The 7452-nt window shown below is 42.8% G+C and overlaps 1 long non-coding RNA gene across 1 annotated transcript; it reads left to right on the top strand.

Moving 5' to 3' along the window:
* The first annotated feature begins 1495 nt into the window (after nt 1–1495).
* LOC147911298 (uncharacterized) lies at nt 1496–4229 on the top strand. Its single transcript, XR_015551361.1, has 3 exons — nt 1496–1904; nt 2634–2832; nt 3157–4229. It is a non-coding gene; the product is annotated as an uncharacterized LOC147911298 (long non-coding RNA).
* The last annotated feature ends 3223 nt before the right edge of the window (nt 4230–7452 follow it).

Genomic DNA, 7452 nt, shown 5'->3' with positions numbered 1-7452 from the left:
ACTTTCCTCTCCATTAATCCTTGTTTAAAGATGATGAGGGCCAGTCCCGTGGCTTAGCAGTTAAGTGCGCGCGCTCTGCTGTTGGCGGCCTGGGTTCGGATCCTGGGCACGCACCAATACACTGCTTCTCTGGCCATGCTGAGGCCGCGTCCCACATACAGCAACTAGAAGGATGTGCAGCTATGACATACAACTATCCACTGGGGCTTTGGGGGGAAAAAATAAATAAATAAAATCTAAAAAAAAAAAAAGACTTAAAAAAAATAAGATGATCAATATCCTCATGTTACAATGTCTCTTTCCAACCCTTGTGGACAAGTGTAATCAGAACCCCCTGAAGAAGGCACAGGCCAGAATAGGATGGAACACTGGGGCCTGGGGGAGTGGCGCTGCACCTGACCACACGGACTATCACCCGGGCCTATTGAACACAAGAGAAGAACCCAAGGATGTGGTCTAATGAGAATCCTCCGTCTTGCCACATTCAGAGACACTACAGAGTTTCTCTTCCATTCTTTACAAAAACGTTAAAGAATTCATGTGTCATTAATTCATAAAGGGGCAAATTCTTGACAAAGTGACAGGGTCTAGATTCCATGACCAGGTTTTTCAGATGTTTTGATAATATCCCACATTCAGGAATCAGAAATGTAACCTATTGGGATGTGTAATATAAACAAGGACTTTTTTTCATGTAGATCAACGCCCAGATTTTTAGAGATGACATAAATCATGAAAGCTGCTAACAATTCCTCCGCACGTTTCAATAAGACTTTTAAGTTAATTTACCAATCTCAGGAAAAAAGAATTAGGCAATTCAAGTTTTTTGTTTCTGCATTCAAGCGTATAGTACAGGCAAGAGAATGAGCAGAAAAAAATTAACAAGAAGGTCTTGTGCTTGCCCGGTGGCTTAGCCGTTAAGTGCGCGTGCTCTGCTATTGGTGGCCCGGGTTCGGATCCCGGGCACACACCGATGCACTGCTTGTCCGGCCATGCTGAGGCCATGTCCCACATACAGCAACTAGAAGGATGTGCATCTATGACATACAACTATCTACTGGGGCTTTGGGGAAGAAAAAGGAGGAGGATTGGCAATAGATGTTAGCTCAGAGCCGGTCTTCCTCAGCAAAAAGAGGAGGATTAGCATGGATGTTAACTCAGGGCTGATCTTCCTCACAAAACAAAAGAAAAAAACAAGGTCTTGGTTGCATTTCATCTTTTGCAAATAAGCAGGATATTTTATGCTCTGTTCCCTTCACTACTCTAAACAATTTTTAAAGAATATGGTACATCTGACTATCCCTAGGCATGTTTATCCTGGAACCTTGCCGGAATCCAAAGCAGAGATGTTAAAGCTGATGGGTTTCAAATGCTGCCCAAGTGTTGTCTACCTTGAACATCCCTCTCCCAAAGCTGGACCACCAGTCTCTTCCTGAGGGATCAGAGTCATCACCTGTGTCCCTGAGAGACTGGCCACTCAGGCCTGAGCTGAGATTATGTGATCAATCTAAATGGCAAAATGCTTAAGCTATTCTCATCTTAAGGATGCTGTTTCAGAGGCCTCTGCACTGGAATGTGTTGGTGAAAATGTTCTACTAGATACTTGCCTGGGAATTGGGTTGTTCTCCTCTGCTCTTGGCGGATCCTGGGGAAACCAATGATTAACCTCACGGATGTCTCAACTTCCACTTCTGTGAAAAAGGCAAGCAACAGCCACTGTTACCACCCTGCAAAGCTCTCAAGTTGTGCTTGCAAGAGGGGCCATAGGGCAAATTTCTCCCAAAAGCTGATGAAATGATGGCACTTTGGCTGGAGAAGGCAGACGGCAGCAGGCAGAGGAAAGTTTCTGGGATGTCAAACCAGTTCCCATAAGCACTTTAGAGAAGCACCTGGCGCTGGACTAGGTAGGAGGCTGTGGAGAGACCCACAGACATGCAGGTGGGAGGAGGAATCAAACAACGGAGGGATGCGGTGTGGAATAGACGTGAGTCCGGCTTTGATTTTGGACAAAAGCAGTTGCATGATGCAGGCCCGCGGCTGCCCATGCAGCCGCCACACCCTCCTAACTCCTTGGTCCCTCTCGTCCTGTCACATCCCTCTGAGACTCAGTCCACGTGGAGCAGGTGCAGGACCACAGGGCAGAGCACACCTCCTTGCTCCTCCCCTCAGGGCTAGGCACCGCCCCGTGCCCAGAGCATCCGGGGAGTTGTAGTCCTGTAGTCCTGCAAGCTCCCAGCCGGGAGCGGTTGAGAGACAAAAGCTCCCAGCATGCACAGCTAGGGGCCCCAACTCCCTCCTTGTCCCTCCACCCCTGGGCCCCACTCCTCTCCTTGTCCACCCCACCCTCTATCCTGCCTCTTCTCTCTACCTCGCCCACCCTCCCCCTCCATGCCCTGCCCACCGCCTGGAGTATGCGCAGCGTGGTTGGGCTGCATCCCTTGAGGCCGGTACTCAGGTAGGGGTGGGGCTCACCAGCCTGGCTGTTGCTGAGGATGCTTGCAGCCCTCCTTGAAGCTCCCTGGCCAGTATTGGAAATGTAAATTCAATATCTAAAATGGAAATACTGGGTGACTGGGATCCTGGAATTTGCCTTTTCAAGGCCACTTGTCCTACTAACCCCTCCATCCCTCCAGGCTGCCATGATCCTCCTTTTGGACTCCATGGTCAGGGTCGTTGCAGAGATCCTCCCTTTGGACCCCGCCTGCCTGAAGGGCCTATACCTTGGTCAGGCATCTTAGAAGGACTGCCGTGAGCCATGTCATAAAAAGGAGAAAACATCACAGTGGACAGCCCCAATTCCTGCATATACAGATGGGAAACTTAGGTGCACTGGTAAGTGACTCCTAAGCTGCTTCAGGGGACCACACGCAAGCCCCTTCTCCGACGCTGCACACAGGCTTGTTCACTGGACTTCCTTGGCCTCATTAACACAGGCAACAGCACTGAAACTTCCCGTTGGTCCTTCCCACAATGTCAGGGAAGTTTGTGTAGGAAGGTAATATGCAATTTCTGCTCTACTATAGGGCTGGCTCCTTGGGAACCAGTTTTAATATCTCTTTTTAAATATACCCACAGAATCACAAAATAATTAAGCAAAATAATTTGTTGCTCTTGGGGGTTATAGCGATAATTCTCTTGAGTCGTTTTTCCATTTAGCTTCTCTGATTGACTCCAAATACTACAGCACCACACCCTTCTAGACTGGGGGATGTGCAGCTCCACTTCTTTGCAAGGAGGACACACAATAGCAGAATATCCGTGGCCCAACTTTCTGGAGCATCAGTATTACTACAAGATTTGGAAGAAGCTAAGTTAGGTCATTTCCAAGGTAAGGAATTAAAAACTTAAAACTAAGATGAGGTGGGAAAGTCATATACCATTAATAGTTGTCAGTAATCTGTGCCTGAAATGTCAGACTTTCTCTGAGAAAGAACTCTGAGACTCTACTTCCCATTGTTTTAAATAGGAAAAATTAGAAAGCATAGCAAATCTATCGAAAACTCCTACCAATTTCCTAAGTCACGTTATGGCACCTACACATAAGTTATGAACATCATTGCTCCTCGTTTTCTTCCTCATTCAACCCAGTCCCACAGGTCTTGAGTGATTGCTGTGAACACTGCACTGTGCTAGATGTCAAGGCCTTGGTGAGCATCATTGTGGGGGTGGACGTTGATGGAAAAAGATTGCATCATAAAAACTCAAAGCCATGCCACTTGCCAAATTGAGGCAAAAATGGAAAGACCTAGGGCACCAAGGAAGGGTGAGGGCATTAATAGATACTTGGGAGTATTAAAATCCATCTGATGATGTCATGAGTGAACGTGTTCCACTTTAAAACAAAACACTGCTGTTGTTCTCAGATATTGAGTTAGTATCTTTGTGCAAATATGCAGGATTTAAAGTGTTTATTGATGTATAACATGCATACAGAAATATATGCAGAGGTCATCCGTGTAAACCTCAAAGAATTATTACAAAGTGAACACACTTGTGTGACCAAGAACTAGCACCAGCTTCATTCAGGCCCCGACAATCCCTTTCTCCCTCCTTCCTCCCCAAAGGTAACCAATATCTTACCAGCAAACACTGTATATCGAGTTTGTCTTCTTATACAAGTGTTTTATTACAGGACAATTTAAACAATATACAAAATAAACAAAATAGCATAGTAGGCCCGTCACCCAACTTCAACAACTACTAATCATCTGCCCTTTTTGTTTTATCCAGACTCCATCTCATTCTCACCTCACTGTATTATTCTTTTAGTCCTTTTTGTATGTGTGGGAGGGTAAGATGTACACACACTGAAAGGCACAAATCTCAATCATACAGTTTTGGCAAATAAACATGCCTATATAACCTTCACCCCTTTAAGAATAAAGTATTTCCATCACTCCCAGAAAACCCTTTCCTGTTCCTTCCAAGGCAATTTTTTCCTTCCCCCGAGGCAACCACTGTTCTGGTTTTTTCACCATAGGTTCATCTTGGCAGAAATCAGCCCACGTGTATTGTTTTCTGTCTAGCTTGCCTCCCTCGGCACGAGGTAGATGAGACTCACCCAGCACGTGTGTGTCAGCGTTTGCTCCTCAGCACGGCTGAGGGCGTTCTGCTCTATGGATGCCCCAAAGTGGGCTCGTCTTCCTCCTGGTGATGTGCAGGTCATCTCCTGTGAACATTCTTGTACAAACCCTTTTTGTATGCTGTTTAATTCCTTTATTAGCATTTAAGTGACACACCTTTGCAGTTTTTAGTGGTTGGTCCAGATTACAATATGCATCTTTAACATATCACAGCCTACCTAGACTTAATAGTGCACCAGTTTAATCAATGTAAAATATGGAAGCCTTGCTACAGAACAGTTCCATTTACCTCTGTCTGTCCTTTGTGCTATGTTGTCATAAATTTTACATCTACCCATGTTATAAATCCGACAATACAGTGTTATGATTTTTCTTTAAATAGTCATAGGTATTTTAAAGAAGTTAACAGAAAAATGTTTAGTATTGGGAGGGAAATGTTTTGAGGATCTGCAAATGTACTGTTTCTTCTCAAAGTTGCACTCACAGTTTTTGTATTTATCAGTCAGTCTTGCCCACAGTAATTATTACTGTGGTGGTCTAGTGGCGATTTGCTATTTCATGCTATCCAGCCACGTTTATTATTTGGAATTATGTGAGGAATATTCCCCCCTCCCTCTCCCTGCCTTCTTCCTGTCTTTCTCTCTTTCTCTCATTCTTCCCACCCCCCTTTTTTTCTTTCTTCCTTTCTTATTTAATCTTCTTTATATAAGTATAGACTCATGGATATTTATTTTATTCTCTGGGTAATAATCCAATGCTATCATTATTTATTTTGTTGCTCCCAGTTTTCCAGCTTGAGCCATTGGGAAGTCTTTAAGATTGATTCCTTTTGACACATCTCATCATTTTCTGTGTTTTTTTTTAAAGCACTTTCCTACTTTCTGGCATTACAATGTGTTCCAGGTTCATCTTGTATTTTCCATCTCCAGCCCTAGAATTAGCCACTTCTCCAAGAAAACCTGGTTCTTTTTATTGGAGAATGATATAAATGCAGATCTGGGAGCTAGGTGTGCTCATTGATACTAGAGTGTAACTGCTTCTAGACCCACTCAGCAGAGCTTGGAAATGTATGTATGAATATAAACTCAGGTATACACATCTATCTATTGATCTATCCATCTATCTATCAATCTAACTATCTATCTGGATAGAGATATTAAAAGAGACATGGATTTATACTGATACTTCCAACTCCAACCCAGCACCACAGATTTTATTCTAGCATTCTCCTTTTGTTTATATGTAACTTCTTTTACCAACAGTGAGAAACTTAACTCCAGTTATCTACAATATATTTACTAATGTGTCAACTAGTTTCAGAATTGCTAATCCATACCCTTATGAGAAACACATTTATCACCTAGTGTACAGTGTTTTTGTCCAGTACTTTGGTTTTACAGTATCCCGTCAAAGCACTGTCTTCCAAAGTTACTTAGGTCAGGACCTTTCACCCCCACCCCTTCTGTGTGGTTATGTCAGGTGCTTGTAATACAGTGAGATTCATTTGTCGCTGCATTCCATCTGAGTTCCCCAGCATCCTGATTGATTTTTAAAATTTGCAGAGTAAAATTCACTCTTTGCGGTGTACAGTTCTACGGGTTTTGACAACTTTATGGTCGTGTATCCATCTCCACAGTACCACACAGAGCTGTTTTTTTCACCCCCAAAATTCTCTCATACTGTCTCTTTGTAGTCAACCCCTCCCCCACTCCATCCCTTGGCAACCACTGATCACTTTCCATCCCTGTAATTCTGCCTTTTCTAGAAAGTCATGTAAATGGAGTCATATACCATATAGCCTTTTGCATCTGGCTTCCTTCCCTTAGAGAAACGCCTCCAAGATTCCTCCATGTTGTTGTGTGAATCCAGAGTCTATCCTTTTCATTGCCCAGCACTATTCCACTGTCCCGACGCGCCGCAGCTTCTTTCTCCTCACCTGATGAAGGACGCTTAGTTTATGTCCAGCTTTTGGCAATTATGAATGAAATGGCTATAAAGAGTCACACAAAGGTTTTTGTTTAAACATTAGTTTTTAATTTGTTTCAGTAAATACCTAGGAGGGGGATATCTGAGTCATATAATAAATGTATGTTTAACTTTATAAGAACCTGCTAAACTGTTTTCCGAATGCAACTATCATGTTGCATTCCCAGTTCTAGTTGCTCCTAGTCCGCACCAGCACTCGGTACTTGCAATTTTATTTTGTATTTTAGCTATCTAATAGGTGTGCGGTCTCTTATTGTGGCTTCTGCTTCCTTTATGAAAGTGAGTTCTGCTAAATATAGAATCCTGTGTTGACTTTTGGGTTTTCATTTTGCACTTGAAGGATGTCATTTTGTTATTGATTTGTCTCTTTTGTTTTTGATAATGTATCATCCATCATTCACATTATTTCTCCCTGTATGTGATGTCTTCCCATGTATATATGTATTTCCTTGACTGCTTTCAAGATTTTCCTTTATCTTTGGATTTTAGCAGCTTGACTATCACGTGCCTAGGTATGGTTTTAATTTGTGTTTTATTTTGTGGGTTTCCTGACTTTCTTGGGTCTAAAATTTTAGATTTTCCACCAAATTTTGAAAGTTATGCTATTACTTATTGATTTGCCTTTCTGCCTCATTTAATTTTTCTGTCTCTCCCCTCTGCTGGAGACTCAATCATCTCACAGGTTGTAAGGCTCTCTTCATTTTTCTTCAAAATTTTTACATTCTTTTCTTCAGGCTAGATAATTTCTATTGCTCTGTCTTCATGTTTCTTCTACTGTTTCTCATCTACCGGTAAACTCAAAAGCATTTTTTTATTTCATCTTCTTATTTGGTTCTTTTTTGTAATTTCCATTTCTCTGCTGAGTTTCAACATCTGTTCATTC

This window comes from Ceratotherium simum, unplaced genomic scaffold, assembly GCF_057802395.1.
Source record: "Ceratotherium simum simum isolate JZ-2026a unplaced genomic scaffold, ASM5780239v1 HiC_scaffold_44, whole genome shotgun sequence".
NCBI lineage: Eukaryota > Metazoa > Chordata > Mammalia > Perissodactyla > Rhinocerotidae > Ceratotherium > Ceratotherium simum.
This window is presented reverse-complemented; position numbering and strand designations above follow the sequence as displayed.